This window comes from Dermacentor albipictus, chromosome 4 (genome assembly GCF_038994185.2).
Source record: "Dermacentor albipictus isolate Rhodes 1998 colony chromosome 4, USDA_Dalb.pri_finalv2, whole genome shotgun sequence".
Lineage (NCBI taxonomy): Eukaryota > Metazoa > Arthropoda > Arachnida > Ixodida > Ixodidae > Dermacentor > Dermacentor albipictus.
The window spans coordinates 163,021,645-163,039,443 of NC_091824.1; the positions used below are offsets into that span (position 1 = coordinate 163,021,645).

General features: G+C 43.7%; 1 protein-coding gene across 5 annotated transcripts in view; it reads left to right on the top strand.

The window, feature by feature from the left end:
- Positions 1 to 17,799, top strand: part of LOC135899974 (irregular chiasm C-roughest protein-like) — an 872,345-nt gene that overhangs the window by 513,385 nt on the left and 341,161 nt on the right. For 4 of the 5 annotated variants that reach the window (XM_065429388.2, XM_065429392.2, XM_065429391.2 and 1 more), the window contains one exon: positions 6,356 to 6,384. The exons of the other annotated variant lie outside the window; for it this stretch is intronic. The gene's annotated coding sequence lies outside the window, so the exon portion shown is untranslated. The remainder of the gene's footprint in view (positions 1 to 6,355; positions 6,385 to 17,799) is intronic. 5 annotated transcript variants of the gene reach the window in all.

Consider the following 17,799-nt stretch of genomic DNA (forward strand, 5'->3'; position numbering starts at 1 on the left):
TTGTGTGCGCAAAGGAGAAAAGCGGGGAGCAAGCGCGCCGCCTTCCGTCGCGCGCAATACATCGGGGGGGAGTGGATGGAATGGGGGCGGAATCTAGGATGCTGTGAAATTATGATTGTGCAACATGTTTATTTGCCTTGTTTGACGCATTATATACAGTTACTTCTTCTTACATACATGGACTCACTGGGGACTTATACGTATACTTAAATATCTTGTTGCGAAGTCTTGTGTATACATGCAGTGAACTTTGTTTCCAGTGACACTTTTTTGTCCTTTATCAAGCAGTATTTTCGCATTTGCATATCCCATTGTATCTTTGCATTTCTAATGTATGAGGGCGAGTCAAATGAAAGTGAGCCTACCCTAACCGCGCAATAATGGTTCGGTTCATTATCTGCGAGGCATGCGCGTAGGAGAACGGCATGTCTCATTTACAAAAGTGACACGCAGGTGTGAAGATAAATGCCCTTTAATGCTCTCATACACTGGGTTGAATATGGTTGCGTCACATAATGGACACTTCAAAAGTTGAACAACTCGGTGTCGCGAAATTTTTGACAGCTGAAGGTGTTTCCAAAACAGAAATTATTCACCATATGACTGCCGTGTATGTTGAACACTGCATTTCATTGACCACTGTGAAGCGTTGGAGCAAACTCATGAAGACTACTTTTAAATAAAGTACCCCATTGTTGGCTCATTCATTTGACTTGCCCTCATATATCTTGCAGAACTCCTGCTTTTTATATGTGCTCTCTGTCGCGACTATAACTTCGGTGCAATTACACACGATACACGACAAGGGACAGCTACTCCTGCGTACATTGGAACAAACGACAGCGTCATTGAGATTTTTCACTGGCCATTGCATATATACAAGGATGTAAGCACGGTTCTTGAATGACAAAGTTTCAGTAACATATTTGTCCTCAACTTGTTCAGTTCATTGCCTTTTAATGTTTCATATCAGCGGCATGCACTGCTTTCCTGGTTTCGAACTGATATAGTTCTAAAGTTCGTGTGATATTTTTTTTACTTAAGAAATACACAAAAAACATGGAAGCATTGACGTCAGTTATGTTGGGCACAATTTTTGCGCGTACGAGTATAATATTTTATGAAAAAAATACATATTTTACTTGTATTTACAGAGCGTAGCTTTCAAGAATTCGTTTGCAGCATCTTTGGCAATGACAATGCAGGTATTATTCATGTATTTGATCCCTCGATAAATTGTTTAAAAGGAAGCTTTAGCTTGGGCCCAATCCAACGCAGCCTATTCAAATACTTGTAAAACGCAGAAACGCTTTTCTGAGATAATCCTGCTAATCACTTTTATTGAAATTCGTTGCATTTGAGAGAGAAAGTTAAATCCTAGTGTCTGTTGGAAACAGAACTTCGATTTAGGGCCTGAATTTTGTTTAAAATATTTTGGAAAATTCGAAAGTTTGAAAAAATAGAAGCACGACGTTTACAAACTAATAGCTATGCATGAAGAACAGATATTGTGGTTCTGTAAACGGCATTTATTATAACAGTCAAAGCGGACAAGTTTGCTGTGTCAATTTGTATCTTACGTGAATAGGTTACGTTGTGCACAAGGGTTCTGCAAAAGCCGTACTTCCACATACTAAATTTTTTTGAGATTCATGTGTAACATATCTATTTTGTCCGCTGTAGATGTACTATTAGATGCAATTCACATAATTGTGATATCATTTTTCATTGTTGAGTCACGGAGTTTTAAACTTGATAGTTTCGTTTCCTGAAAATTTTCAATTTTGGCCAATTTTAAATAAATAATTGACCTCCTAAATGAAAAATTCGAAGCCAGTAGTCACTAGAATTAAACTTTTTTCTTTTAAATGCCACAAACATCCTCAAATTTGGTGAAGTGGTTGCAGGGAAAAACGAATACCCCTTCTACATGCACTTAAATAGGAGCACCCGAGCTAAAGCTTCCTCTTAAGGAGGAGGCTGAGCTGCAACGTGCAGCTACACACACACACACACACACACACACACACACACACACACACATATATATATATATATATATATATATATATATATATATATATATATATATATATATATATATATATATATATATATATATATATATATATATATATATATATATATATATATATATATATATATATACACACATCGGACCAGTGACGTAGCCCCCCCCGAACAAAATTTCTGGCTACGCCACTGGCAGTGGTGTCACGTAGCTTCGTCCCGCGAAACTTCACACACAAAAATTCCACTAAGTTGAGGGGATATGGAACGTTATTAAAACTAAATGAGAAACTTAAGTACTCGAATTTGCAATGCACTGCTTTTCTTTGGCTCTTGTCCTACTTTGCGCAATTTTATTACCACCATCACGGGACCTGCCAGCACAGAACATCACCTACCAGAAAGACGTCCTAGAGGCCGTGGTCCCGAATAAAGACGTCAGTGCGAGTCGCCGATGCGGATCTAGACACAAGAAAATACTAATCGTAAAGCACGAAGGTGCCTGAAGCTCTCTCACTGCTCAGCCCATAAAGAAAGGGAGCGTGGTGTAGCCGAGAGCACTCGGGTATTTCGAGGCACCTCGTCGTAGTGTCATTCCCGCGGGATACAGTCGATTCGGCTCTAGACGCGAACAACTCAGCTAGAATTACATCCGCCTTTGTCTTCCGCTCCCTCCCGCGCTCGCACATTTTGCTTTATTCCTTCTTCCCGCTTCTTTTTTGTCCGGGACAAGAACTGAGGGTTACCTTACCAGTTTCCATGCTCTTTCAACGACAGTCTTGATCCGAGTCCGGACCGAGAATTCGAGCTGTCGTTTCCTTTTTTTTTTTGCACACTATACCCCTCTCTCGTTTCGTACACCGTCTTTGATTTCTTTACCTAAACTATCTACTGCTTTTTCCCAGCGTTCCTGACCCGGTTTTCGCGCTTCGACGCCACGCGCTCTTCTCAGCGTGGCACGCCTCCGTGGCTGCCACTTTCCGCTAGGTTTAGCCAACATTTTGCTCCGTTCGCTCGCCTAGACCCTCTTACACCGGTGACCGAAAGAGACAAGCAAAGGGAACGTTTAAAAACCTCGCATATCTTGCCCTGCTTTCGGGAGCCGCTTCTTGGCTTTCGATCCTTTACACCGTATCACAACAGGGCCGGGTCGTCGTTCTTTCCACTCGGAGTATTCCCACGGGCTATCCGCTGTCGACTGTTTTTATGGGTGGCGGAAGGAAACCGCGCGGTGCTCGCCTGTTCTTGCAGCAGGCATTTTCGTTGTTGCGACTATTTGAGGATTGGCTTCCACCCTACAGAATTCTTTTTTGTTGACAGCATGGCCTGTTTCTGAATATATTTTAATCATCGCGTTCTGTATGAACTACACCTTTCGCTGTTAAGTATCATTGACTCTCGGAATTTATATTTTAATTTTAAATGCGGTTCCTCTCTGTCGAATTCGTTGTTCAATTTCTTATGCATGGCTAGAAATCAATGTTTCATTGCAGAGGTTCTGTTGTATTGTTCCTGGTACCTTGTAGTATATTGGCGCGCGCACACACGCACGCACGCACGCACGCACTCACACATGCACGCACGCACGCATGCATGCACTCACTCACTCACTCACTCACTCACTCACTCACTCACTCACTCACTCACTCACTCACTCACTCACTCACTCACTCACTCACTCACTCACTCACTCACTCACTCACTCACTCACTCACTCACTCACTCACTCACTCACTCACTCACTCACTCACTCACTCGCTCGCTCGCTCGCTCGCTCGCTCACTCACTCACTCACTCACTCACTCACTCACTCACTCACTCACTCACTCACTCACTCACTCACTCACTCACTCACTCACTCACTCACTCACTCACTCACTCACTCACTCACTCATTCACTCAACACTGCAAAACTACGCACAAACATTGTTCATGCTTCCTCTAAACCGGAGAGCAACTAAAAAACAATGTAAGATTTGAAAGTGCCAAGTTAACGCACTGAAGGGAGAGGAGGCTGCGTGAAATGGTCAAGTGACGTGGCTCAGAGCAAATAAAAAAGAATAAGTGGCTGCTGTACCTGGGTTTTAATTCTTTTTACGCCCGCTTTCGTCTACTCCATTCTTGATGTTCTGCTAGCTTTTTAAAGCTCCCACGGTTTCTTTGTCAGGTTGGTCATAAAGCACGGCTGTGCTAGTCACGTAGTCGCGCCAAACACGAGGAACTTTGTTCGTGTCCTTCCACACACTACGTCTCTACTTTAGCGCTTTATTCTTTTTACTGTCATGGTAATACTCACTTTCTTAAAAGTTGGCTTAATTGCGAGGAGTGTTCTGGTTTCTTTTTGTTCTGATGTGCTCTTGAAACCATTGTAGGTTGTTTACGCGCACGAAGGGTTTATTGCTGTTAAACACACAACAAGGAATCAAGCGTGCATTACCTGACGCGTGGAAGGTATATGTTCAAAATTAAACTGTCGTTTTTAATTTTCTTTTTCAGCACACGCATTTTGCGCAGCTCACCACTCACTGCAATAAATTTGCATTTAAACACCTTCTTAGGGAGAATCTGTGCTCTGCATAATCACCTGTGAAGGATAGCCTTAGTTCCCCATAATGTTGCTCGTATGATGCTGTGCTGGTGGAGAGAAATAGAAAAAGTTTCACAATACCTAAAGAGGTTAGCCGAGCGACAGGACTGGCATGAAACTTCCGGTGAGATGGTGAGGGATGTAAGAAAGTGAGTGAGATAGAAACAAAAACGATGAGCACAAACGCTGACAAAGAGGCTGCGCTGTGTTAGGAGAAGAAGCAAGCAGGGAAGAAAAGTGTCAGCATTGCTACTTGAGGTTACTGAACTGTGCAGTGCACCGAATGCAAGCGTAAAGCAGCCGAATATCCAAATCACCTGAATATCGTATGTTCCATGACAGTGTACTTTTCTGTGGCAAAACAACTACTTGCCGAATACTGTGTCTAGGATGATCAGGTTTCAGATTACGGAATCGCTACCGGAAGAGGCAGAACGCCTGCCTACTCTTCAGAAGGGAGGGGACAGCAACACAGAAATGGAACATAAGAAGTAGGGAAGGATAGAGGAAAGGAAGAGCTACAGGACAAATCTAAAGAATAAAGTGAAACTAGCCGTAAAAACGCACCGTTGTTCCACTTACTTCGTTTTAACATAACGCTCTTTTATGCAATGAAGAACAGGGAAAAAAAAAGGTAACTGGAACCCCCATGTATTTCGCACTCAGTATGGAAAATAATATCTCGGTAATGGGGTCATCCTGGAGTTTAATTTCAAATGGACGCGTATTGCAAGTTCGCCGCGGCTTCAATTAATAAATTTCGATATGTGCCGTAAGGTTATTAATTAATAAGTTAATTAGTCAAATTTTGTTGATTAGTTGAATATTCTGTTCCATTTTGCGTGCTACTAATGCGCGCGTCTTCGAATTATGCAGCCCAACGACAAAAATTATGCTATCTGTCAAAGAATCTTTTTTAAAATTCCGTAAAACTTAAATATGGTCACCCAGTATATTTGATCAGTGAAGCTTTATTATAATAAATATATAGATATACGTGGTAAAACGTGCATACAGAATGAAGTCTCAGGGTCAAACACCGATTGGTGACCTCCTGCTAAACGCATAGCAAGAAGACTAAAAAGTGCACTTCAATATTTGGACTTATCGCCAAAAAAAAAAAGAAAATACGAACGAGAGAGAACAACATGTAGTGGCAGGCATGTACCGAGCGGTTCCTAGAAGACAGATTGTTTCGCATAAAGTCACTTAGGTTTACGGATGTTTCGTGTTAATGAAAACGCTAAGCACACCGTAAAAAACGGTATAAACGTCCTAGACTTGGGTTAAAAGAAAGTCCGCTGAAGTCACGTAGTAGTTCAGTCTGGTAATAGTGTAAAAAATTGTCCAGCTTAAGGCGAACAGGGCCGGTTTATTGTAGCGATGCCTTTTCCCATTCTGTGCTCTTTCACGCTTTTCGCGCTTGGCCAGTGGTCAGAGCGACGGTCTGCCCACATTATCAACGGGATCGGACGGCTGTGTGTGGTGGATGATAGGAATAGCATAGAATAAGGCATAAGGCATCGATACAAAATAGCGGCCCAGAACACATAACTATTACTAAAACTAAACCGCAAGTGACGAGATCTTAATTACATACAGGTTGAATGCAAAATAAGTATTGTGATTCATATGCGAATTTTGTATAATCTGAAAAAGAAAATATAACATCCTCAATATATTTTCATTCCACAAGCGCGAGCATGTGTCACATTGGTACATTTATTTTCTTTACAGGAATGAAGCTACAGATCAAACAACCAAAGGTAAGAATATTGTTTCACATTTCACAGCCATTGATGCTGTAGCTCTAATCAGCATTCCATTAGACATTTGTTAGGAGAAGCCTTTCATATTGGTTTTGATAATAGGAGCATCTTGTTTCAGGCAAACCTAAATGAAGTAATCCATCCAACTTTGCTAGTTATAGATTCTGGAGACAGGAACGTTGCGCCAACAGTCATCTAAGGAACATAAAAAAATTATATTGTTTCAGATATATTAAATGCACGAACGAGAACGTTTAAGGAAAATGTGGCAACACTGCAACGAGAAGGGGTACAAACACTGGCTATTGTGTTTTCATAAACCCACGCCTTAACAAGCAACAAAGGAGGCAACTTATCAATCAAAATGTAATCATGAAATGAAAGAAGGGAATACTTACATATATTTAGCCATTAAAACTGACAGTCTTTAGCAGCGATAAACGATTACACAGAGATATGTGCAGCACCGGAAACATTTTTTCACTCAAAAAATGCTATTATCGATAAGCGCTAAAGCTTCTTTTGTTGTTTTCAAGCCGTGAATTGGGGGCGTTACTATTATTATTAGGATGCAGCAAGGTGCCATCAAGTTATCATGGGCATCGTGTGGGAAAGGTGTGGCCGAAATGCGTATAATATGTAGAGACAGTGACTTTGATGGTGAACAGACTGATACCTTCACTTTGATAGTAATGAAATAACATGCTTGCTACCAGTGCAGCGTGCTCGCGAATACGAGAGCCTAATAGCGCAATACATGTATTCGTTTATAATTGCCGAGAGTAAGCGAGATTATGACGTAAAAGCCCTTGCCATTGTTGCTTGGCGGCTTTGGCATTGAACTGCTAAGCACGACGCCACGGTATGAGATCACGGCCTCGGCGGCCACATTTCGATGGGGGCGAAATGCAAGAACGATTGTGTACCGTGCATTGAGTGCACGTTTAAAGAATGCGGAGACCCTCACCACGGCATGTGTCATAATCATATCGTGGTTTTGGCACGTAAACCAGAGGAATTTATTTTTTATGACGTAAAAGGAAAAATCAGGAGCACATTCACTGCCCCTACATTCTTTCTTTCGATGGATGCCGGGTATTTGGCATCATGTTTCAAATTGACACTGAAAGGCCTGTATCGCGTAAAAAATCAAGGTGCATACTTGTGGTATCGGTTAGCGCGTAATCGGGTATAATGGTTTGATGTTTTCGTGCTTGTTGAATTGGTGAACAATGGGTAAGCTAAAGAGGACTTCTTCATGGTCCCAGAACGGAGTCTCTACGTATGCAAATTGGCTGCTTCAGGAGAATAGGCTATCGCACAACAAACCCATCACCTCGCGAGCAATTTGTTTGTTTTTTAGTGCGCGCTTCCCTAGCAACGACTTGTATATTTAATTAGCAATGCCAAACAATGTCACTCTGCTTTCTCCAAAACGAGCTGTGCACGCAGCCCACTTCCAACGACAAAACGCAAGACAACAAAAAAAATGTATAAGCACCACCTCCTCAATGTCTGTCGTTGTACATTCTCGTGACCACCGCCAGCTTGCGAAGTTGGCGCAGACAAAGCGCCCAGCGGAAAATCGAAACATTGAACACTGACAAGCCGCGATAGCGTGCTGTACACAACCACCGGCCGCGCGAAAGATGAAATAAGCAAACTGGCGAAAAAAAGAAAAAAGAAAAGGAAATGCGTTGTTCGCCATATTTAATTACTCTTCCAACAATTGGTTCATGCAGACGCGTTTTCTTTATTTTTCTGGTCGAGTGCAACAAAACAAGGATACAGCGCGCGGGGTACCGCATCCGCGTTGACACTTTTGTAAGCGACGTCATTTCGCGCGCTGCGCGCTTCTGGTTTATTCCACACCGCTAGGTTTCTCGCGCACGCCCCAAACTGCCGCATTTTGTGGTCATTTCCGCAAACTTAAGCTGAGCGGGCTGGCTTTTGTTTCTTCAGACAATGTCAGGCGGGAGCGTTGGAAAAGTGCTGAAAAGGAGCCTAACAAATTAAGGCTTATGGGGCTGGGAATGGACAGTTGAAGCAGCGTTGAAGCTTCGATTCGTTGCAGAAGATATCTGCAGCATGCATGCTTTTTAGTTAATGAGACTTCCATGAGTCAGCGGCTGTGTGGATTCACGCAACATTGCAAACATTGAAGAGGACATAAAGGAGTAGAATGCCTTAATGTTTAAAACTAAAACAAATGCAATTGCCAGTGACTAAAGCCAAAGTAGGCACATAGTTTGTTGAGCGGCAAACCGGAGCATGAAAATATTGCATATATAGTGCAGAAAGCATAAACCTGATCGTGGAAACGCAAGTTAGCAAAATAGGAAAAATTAATAATGCGTGTTCGTAACGCTCGTATTTGCCGGAGTTGCTGATTACTTTTTGAATAATACGACAAGCCCACATAAATTGAGTTACGTCAATATCATTCTTTTAAAAGAGGATCTAAGTAATTTGCTTCTCAGTGTTCAGTGTTTTACCCTTCAAACGACCTTCAAATTTGTTTCTTCTACCACTCACCGTTTATATGGGGCATGCAGCATTTCTGCAGACAGCGTATATTGGCTCGTATGTGATGGTAGCGCTAGCCGTTGCCTTTGCGAATGCCTTGCACTATGTTGGCCCTATATTAAGCGGGACAGCCTTCTTTGAAGGACTCCTGTTATATTTACCACTCAGGCATTAAAGCGAAACTAATGGAAGCATCAATAGCAATAGTGAACTTCGTGCACAGAAAAACGCAGTATTCAGAGGCAAAGTGTCTTGCCTTTGCGAGTGGGTGGTGACTACACGAGTCTATATCACGAATAACTTCTAAGCCACTAGGGGTTTCAGGTTCTTGTTGTCAACTGGTAATGCGCCAAGTTCGGTGGCACAGTAATGTTTTTGTGTGTGATATTTATAAAAACCATAGCGAATATGTCTATCGTAACATGCCCATCTTTGTTTATGGCTTACCAACGTTGCACGACAAAAGTGCGCGAAAATGTACAGGTCGCTTGTTGACTCATGCTTAACATTGGCAGATATGAAGATATAGAACGAAGAGCACAAATTAATGGCAATTATAGGTAACGCAACGCGTTTTAGGACTAGCAACCTCTAACCCCAGTGTTCAGAAATTAGACTTAACGTCAAAACCATGATTGATTTGATCTAAATTACGCGTTGCGGAAACGTTCCGAGGACGCTCAATTCGGTGCGTTCCCGACCGGCGTCATTTAAATAAAGTAAATCATGTGCTTCAAGTTAAGATTAATTTCTGAATATGGGAGCGTTAGTCCGCTAACACCTGGAACAGCACTTCAATCGTCAGCCCGGCAAACGTCTTCAGCTTTTGTTGCGATAGCAAATATACGGACGCTCAATATACGGTCAGCGCCGTTGTCGTGCTGTGCCGCTCGACGACGCATGCGCGACTAGAGCGTGGAGGGTCACAACAGGGTCCTTCTGTACTTTTCTTATGAGGGATCCTTGTTATTAGAGGGCCGTCAGAGGCGCGGAGCGCATTTGGCTGCAAAAACGACGAAGCGAAGTCGACTCTCCGCCAACTTCACGCTCGATCGCTTCACGCTCGATCGCTCGAGCGGCGCACGCCACCACGAGCGCATTCCTGCTGAGCTCGCGTGTGTACAGGTATGGACTACTCTAAGTGGAACGGGCATGGAGCGTCAAGCTAACGTTACCTAATATTTCACTGAGCGCTGACTAACGGTCTCTCGCCGGTCTCATTTCGTGCGCCATCGAGGTGCCATGCCAGCGATGCCACTGCCGAATCTACTCATCACGCCAGCGTTGTGAGACGCCTGTTAGCCGCCAGGGTGCAGCTCCTCCTACATCCTACACAGCGGGAGTTGTGTGCAGCGTTGCGCCAACCTGTGCCGCGCGCTTATATTGTTAGAAAACCGTCCAAGGAGTCCAAGCGCAGCGCGACACCTTACTATGGCTGTCGATGCTGTTCGAGCGAGATGGTCAAATTGTTTCCGTAAGAGGAAGGTTTAGCTCGAGACCAACTACAATTTTCCAATTCATAGACATATAACCCGCAGAAATACTTTTATAAGAAAAACGCGTGGCTAATTTAAATGACCGTTGTTGTATTTGACAGAGCAAGTTATTCTAGTAACTGCAATGACGCAATATTTCAACGAAGGGCATATATTTCTTTGTTCCGAAAATTTTTGAAATTGCTAGGTTTCAAAAGAAAGTTGAAACACGAGGTTTCCAAATATGTAGCGGTTGCATCAAAACCGGATATCGAAGTTATGTAGCTGGCGTTCGTTAGAGCATATAAAGCGGATAAATGTAGTTTACAACGTTACAGTTTATGTGTTTTTTACAATGTTTACAAGTATTTCAGAAATGTCTTACTCAAAAATTAGTCGTATATTTCACACAGGTTTTTATTACATCCTTACCCTCCGTCGTTGCTTAGTGTCTACCGGGCGTCGCGCTGCTGAGTGCCAGGTCGCGGGATCGAATCCCGGCCGCAGAGGCCTCATTTTGATGGGGGGCGAAATGTAAAAACGCCCGTGTACCGTGCATTGGGTGTACGTTAAAGATCCCTAGGCGGTCAAAATTATTACGGAGTCACACTCTACGGCGTGCTTCATAGTGAGATCGTGGTTTTTGCACGTAAAACCCCGGAATTTTTTTATTACATGCACTTTGTTTCCTTCAGATGCATTATCAAGTGCAGTTTGCAGAATATTGATACTGTTATCGGTTGTTATTTAACAGTCATCAACGGCCTTAACGCCAATGGCCTTAAAAAATTTCTTACTACACAAACTAGATTTACACTTTTTCCTTTAAATGCAACAATCCCAATCAAATTTGAAGCTGCGATTGCCGAGAAAAACGATTTCTCCGTTCCTAGTTATACAGATAGGAGCACCCGAGCTAAAGCTTCCTCTTAAGGTCACCGCTTCATCTATAGCTCATTGAGCCTTGAAGCAATGGGCAATATCTTGAAAAGGTGTTTCAGCCTTAACGCTATTAAGAATCGAAGCTTAACAGCATTCTGTATTTGTATGCAGGATCTGTTAGGGCTTCATAAGAACACATTGCTCACATGTGCCACAAATATATAGTTTTTTTCTTTTTCTTTCTGTTCCATCATTGAAGTTCTGGGACCGAATTCAGAAACATTTTTTTTTGTTTGTGCTGTTCTCCATTGGCTGACCTCAGCTGCCTGTATTATTTCCGAAATTACGATTGGCTTGCATGCGCTCTTGCGAACATATTTAGCGTAGGAATATTCTTGCGCATGCGGGCTTCGACTAAACTTCGTCGCGAAATCAAAACCGAGTGCGTCAGGAGCACGCGTAAATCCCCAATGCTGCCACAGCAGCAGGAGAAGTCAACCTTATCGATGCGAGACCTGCAAGATATTAGAAATCACAATCGCTATTAGGAGCTGCAACTGTTTAAAATGAGTTCTTATCAGCTATAGTGAATAGCAACTCTGCAGCGCAGCTTGAGGAGTACGCAAAGACTCGCAAAAATTTTTCAGAAGTCTTCTTCGCATTGTGCGCGCTTGCATAGCAGGCAGTGCACGCTTTACAGGGTGAAATAAACGATTCCATCGTTTGAATTTGTTGCACGTCTGGGCAAAGTTTTCAAATTTACAGTATTACCGGAGCCCTTCCATGTTTTTTATGGTCATGGAACAGACATCTCAGTTTCATAAAGAGCCAGAGTCCGCCGCTAGAGGTGCAGCTGCGCATGAGAGGGCATGCGAACGCCGCTACCACCGTGGTTATGTTTGAATCAGCCTTGGTATTATAGCTTTCTAAATTTCCGCAACCGCCGTTTTACTTGCAGGCATCTACTTTTAATATTCCACATGCATCAATAACTGCGTCTGTGCGTTTTCTGCCATGAAATTAGTGCTCGGGGGAACAAAAATAGCTGCTCAAAACATGCAGCTTGCCGCCGTCTGTCACGAAAATGAAGAAAGAAAAAACTGCGATTTTACGTGACATAACCAGGATATGATTATGAGGCACGCCGTAGTGGGGGACTCTGGAGTAATTTTGGCCACCTGGGGTCCTTTAACCTGCACCTAAATCTAAATAAACGGGCGCTTTTGCATTTTGCCTCCATCGAAATGCGCCCGCCGTGGCCGGATGGTCTCAGTGCAGATTTCTCAGCGCCATTCGTCTAACGCTTCGATAGGTTCCGGTTTTTAATATTTGCCTGAATATTTGGCTGAATTGCTTGAATATTCGCAACAAAATGCCAGTGGTGCCACATCTAAGCAGAGGCAAACATCTGGGCTGTAGCGTTCCCACTCACCCGTAAGTTAGCGTGAACTCTCGGTTGTGCATAACGCCAGGCCTTTCATCGAGCACAGCGTTTCACTTTCTGTTAAATATTCTGCAACTTCAGTACCTTATAAGGATGTCAAAATAATTAAATCGTTATTACAAGGGCTTTTTCAGTAATCATGACTTCGTTTAATGACAAAGAAAAGGAAACTGAGCTGTTCCGTGCGCTTCAGGTTTCTTTTCAAAGCGATGCCATTTCTGAACCAAATTTGGGTAGGATAAATGTAAGATAAACCTCACAACTAAACGTCTTCTGTGCGGCTTTTCGTATAGGATTAAGGCGAAAGTGAAGTGTTAGGACCTGCACGATTGAAACTGCATTGTAACTAGGCGATTTTCTTACCAAGCAGTCGTGTAGAAGCGTCAGTAAGTCCAGCACTTACCCACGTTGCTCATGGTTTCGACGCAGAAACAACGAGCCTAGGTAGTTCGGTTCATAATGCGCAACTGTTTGCAAGAGGTTAAAATATTCTAATCACTGGTCCTGATATGTTTGTCATAGTCCAATAATTGAAAAAAAATACAGCTTTATAATTCAATCAGAAGAAAAAACTAACAGGTGTTGGTGCAAGAACGTCATACAAGCAGGATAATCTATTTATATGTAAAATAAATGGCATACAGACAACACAAAGAGGCGTCCAGTCACGAATGCTCCACCATTCAAAATGCACGAAGAAAGCACATCAAAACATGGGAGATAGGCACTGGGGCGCAGGAAACACCAGAAAATGAATGACAGTAAATACAAAATGCATAATAGATTGTTTCTATACACAAGAAACCGCAAAGCATAAGCATTTCATAACACATGGAAAATCATCTCTTAAACGAACACAAGTAGCCACAGCACCAACACCGCAGTGCCTTGTTACTCAGACAATTTAAAAATAAAATAAAAATAAGATCGGCGTCCGCGTAAGCGTTTTGAACGCGAACGATGCAGGGTGAGGCAGAGTGGCGCCGCGTCGCGGCAGCTTTCAGCAGCGTATGAACCTCTCTCATAGCGTGACGGTGGAGTTTCGGGACCAGAAAACATAGAAGCACACTGGTATTACTATAGGCCGGGCATGCAGGGTTTGTAACTAAAAAAAAACGTAAGCTAATAATCCGGGTTTTCATATTTGTTTTCATTTATTGAAACCAAAAGAAATTTAAAAAGAAAGTTATGCACATTGAACGCAAATGTTGGAATCTATGTGAAACGAAGCTTTTATGAAGCGGTTAAGTAAGTACCCATTAACTAAATGCGATGCCTTCAATTTTCTTCGTTGTCATCCTATTGAATCCAATGCGTTCTTTACCTTTATGATAGCACAGGTCACACATTTAATGTCATGCAACGTTTATGCCGATGGAGAAGACCGTTCACGAGCTTTGCCGAAATGCCAACAATTCATGCGAAGAGACAGAGAGAAGGCTGAAAGGAAAAGCAGGGAGGTTGACTAGACTTTGTCCAATTCGCTACTCTAGATGTAGGGAGGTGGATGGGAAAGTGATAGAAAGAACGAGAAAAGACGCGACTCGTGATCGCACTTTCACATGCTTTAATCCAGGTGCCGCATATCTAAAGTCTAGCACTCAAGCCTGTCACCTTCAGGTACTGTAGAAGAAGAGCTTGAATGGCTTTCTGGGCTGATGAGTTGTGAGCCCAGACTCCCAAGGCCTTTGCTTCTGTAAATGGCCTATCGTCCAGTCTATTCAAGATGCACTGAATGGTTTGACGTTGTTTATTGAAGCAAGAACAGTGGCACAGAGAGTGATCGATGGCCTCTTCACACTTGCACTTAGCGCACATGGGTGAGTCTGCCATTCCAATGCAGTAGTCGCAGGGGTTAGTGAAGGCTACCCATACCAACACTGGACACAGCAGCGTTGCATGACGTCGTGAAAAGTTTGTTGGTAATTTCAGTACCAGGGATGGGTCAAGGCTGCATAATCGGCGGTTAGAGTTAGGCAAAGTACGCCAGTAACTCAACGTGGTTGTACGCGTGACATTGCGATGCTCTGTTGCAACAACTACTCTGGGTAAAGGTATAAGGAGTGTCGGTGCTCCAGCCGGCGCACGTGGGGCAGAGTCGTCGCTGAGCTATTTACCAGCGACGCCACAATGCCCCGGCAGGCAAGTTGACATCATGTACTCGTTCACAAACGCAATGGCAAATTTCGTTGATTTGGGACACGAGTCGGCCGTAATTTTGGCGTCGTAAACCTCGCAAGCTTTGGAGGGATGTTTTCCAATCGCAAAGTATTGCCCATTTGCCACGCGGTTCATTTTCAATGTATTCCGAAGCAGCGCGAAGAGCAGCAAGTTCGCAACCTGTAGATGTCGTGACGTCTGAAGTCTTAAACTTGATGAGGACCGATTGGGATGGTATATCAATGGTGCCCGTCGAACTTTCTGAAACCGAACCGTCCGTGTAAACATGAATTCAATGGTGGTCAGGAATTCTGGGTATACGACGAACATGCACTCGGAGTGCGTTGAAAGCAGTCGTTATTAGGTGGTATCTCGCGATAGAGTTTGTTGTTACAATTGAATCACGCCCAGGTATCCCCAGACATGTTCGAAGGGCTTGACCTTGAATGCTCTCTAGGACATGGATGTCAGTTATGTTAGCATAGGGCAGCACTGGTGTGCTATACCGCAAGTATCCTACGAAAAACGACCTGTATAGTTGAAGCATAGATGCCACAGATGTAGCCCACGTTTTACCAGCGATAAACCGTAATATATGGGCGATAGAGGTAAACCTTTTCTTGAACTATGAGATGTGGGGCTTCATAAAAAGTCTCTGTCAATAATGACACATAGGAGTTGGGGAGAGTTTGCCCATGAGAGAGAGAGAGAAAGAGAGGAAAGGGGAAAGGCAGGGAGGTTAACCAGAGGAAAAAAAAAATCCGGTTGGCTACCCTACGCTGGGGAGAGAGGGACAGGGTACCAGGTCATGGGCTTGTGGGTAAAAGGGACCAAGGCGCACTTCTCGCTCGAAATACTGAACGCTTGAGCACGCAGATACGACGATGTCAGGATCACTGCTTTTTGGAGCCGTGCACGCAGCTGGGGACGTGTAACTGCTGAGGCCCATGTGCATATGTCGTCCGCTTATACCAATACCAATGACTGTAAGGTATACATTGAACACAGTGAGGCTGAGAACCCCGTCCTGCGGTTTGCCATGGCAACTGTAATGGTCAGCGGTTCGGCCATCCGCACAAACAAGGATCTCCTGAATGAATAGTTCCGAATACACCGAAAAATTTGTCCACCGATTGCATTATATTCTAGGGCATCAAGAACTGCTTCACGCGTTGTATTATCATAGGTGCCTTTCACATCGAGGAAAAGCGCAAGCGATATACGTTTGAGGTGTTTTTCTTTTTACAAAGAGGTCATACGGTCAGTGACGTAGTAAAAGAGAAGCTACCTCTTCTAATTCTAGCCATGGCCTCGGGGTATAGGTTGGGGCGCAAAAGATACGATTGGAGGCGTGTGAGAACCATTCTTTCCATGACCTTCCCAAGGTAGCTGGACAGCGCAGTGAATCGGTAGGATGCTAGGTCAAGTGGCGACTTTCCAGGCATTAGGAGTGGTATCAAGCAGCTGGGCTTCCACCATTCAGGAACGATGCCATCACTTTTTACTTGTAACATTCCAGCAGTCGACCTCGGTCAGCTTCGCCTGGCTGGCATAAAACAGCATAGGTGTTGCCGTCCAGCCCTGCTGACGATAAGCGTCTACATGTGAACGGAGCGGCATCCAATTCCTCAAGTGAGAAGGACACATTAAATTCTCGGAAGAGTGTCGCAGGACCCTCACCCAGAATTTCGCCATTGACGGTGACCACTACCCGCAATCTTCACACAGAAATTTTCGGCTATATCAACGTGCGGACGGCTTCGATGGAGGCCTACGGAACTGAATGGATGTCGTTGTTGTGGAGACGAGCCGAGAGCGCGCACCGTCCTCCATATGATCGACATTGGCTTGCGAGAGTCAAGCTATTCGCTGGACGACTTCCACCGTTATTCCTGCAACCTGTCAATACGACGATAGATTTTCTTGCGTATAGATCGAGCGTCTCTAAGACCATGAATTGACATGGTGCGCTTGTATTGCCTCAAGGCCCTTCTATTAATCGTCCGAAGTCGCTCAAGTTCAATGTCGAAATCTGTCCGTTTAATTGTGTATATAAAGTGTACTTAGACGCTTCCAGCACACTTGTGATGAAATCCTTAATGCTACAAGCAATACCTTCCTTGCATGCCTCTTCTACTTTTGTCTTGTACGTTGACCACTTGTCGGGAATTCATGCGAATGCACACTCTGAAACTCCGACAGGTTTATGCTCACGAGTACGAAGATGATGTCCGATTTTTGTTGAAGCTATAGCGTTGAGGAAAGGTGTACGCATTAAAAGGTACGATCCAAATGACAATGCTAAGGTTCACTATTATTTTGTCGCTTCAATCCAGCGTCTTTGGCCCAACGGAAAGTGACGCGCCCGCACGTCCATTTGTGCGAACGTGCTCTTGTACGTGCGTGCTCTCGCGCACACTTGTAAAACAATGTGATGCACGCACCAACAATCTGAAAAGGCTATTTGGCGTTGGAGCGAAAGAAATACGCATGAGATTATGGATTGAAGTTCAATCCACTCACTAATGGAGGTTCGAGGTTTATGATTGTGACTGAAGTTCATAATGTTTCTCGATTGTGACGTTTTCAAAGGCGGTATCCTTGTGCGCCTTATATACAATGTACTCTAATATTTCATATATAACATGTTTAATGCCTGCAGTCACTAACAGACGCCTCTTTTGATTCAAAAGTGAGCAATCAGTCGCACTGGCACCGATTGCCGTCTAAGAGAGCTACTGTGTGATGAAGGAACCCATACGGGTCCCGAAACGTCTCTGTTATTTTCACCTTGACTTGGTCGGTGACCGCAATTTCTTCATCATTCTGTTACTTGACCAGACGAACTTTTGTTGAACTCTTGACAACACATGAGCTACCGTACGTAGATTCTCCCTCATGTTTGCGCAGAACCGCACCTAGTAC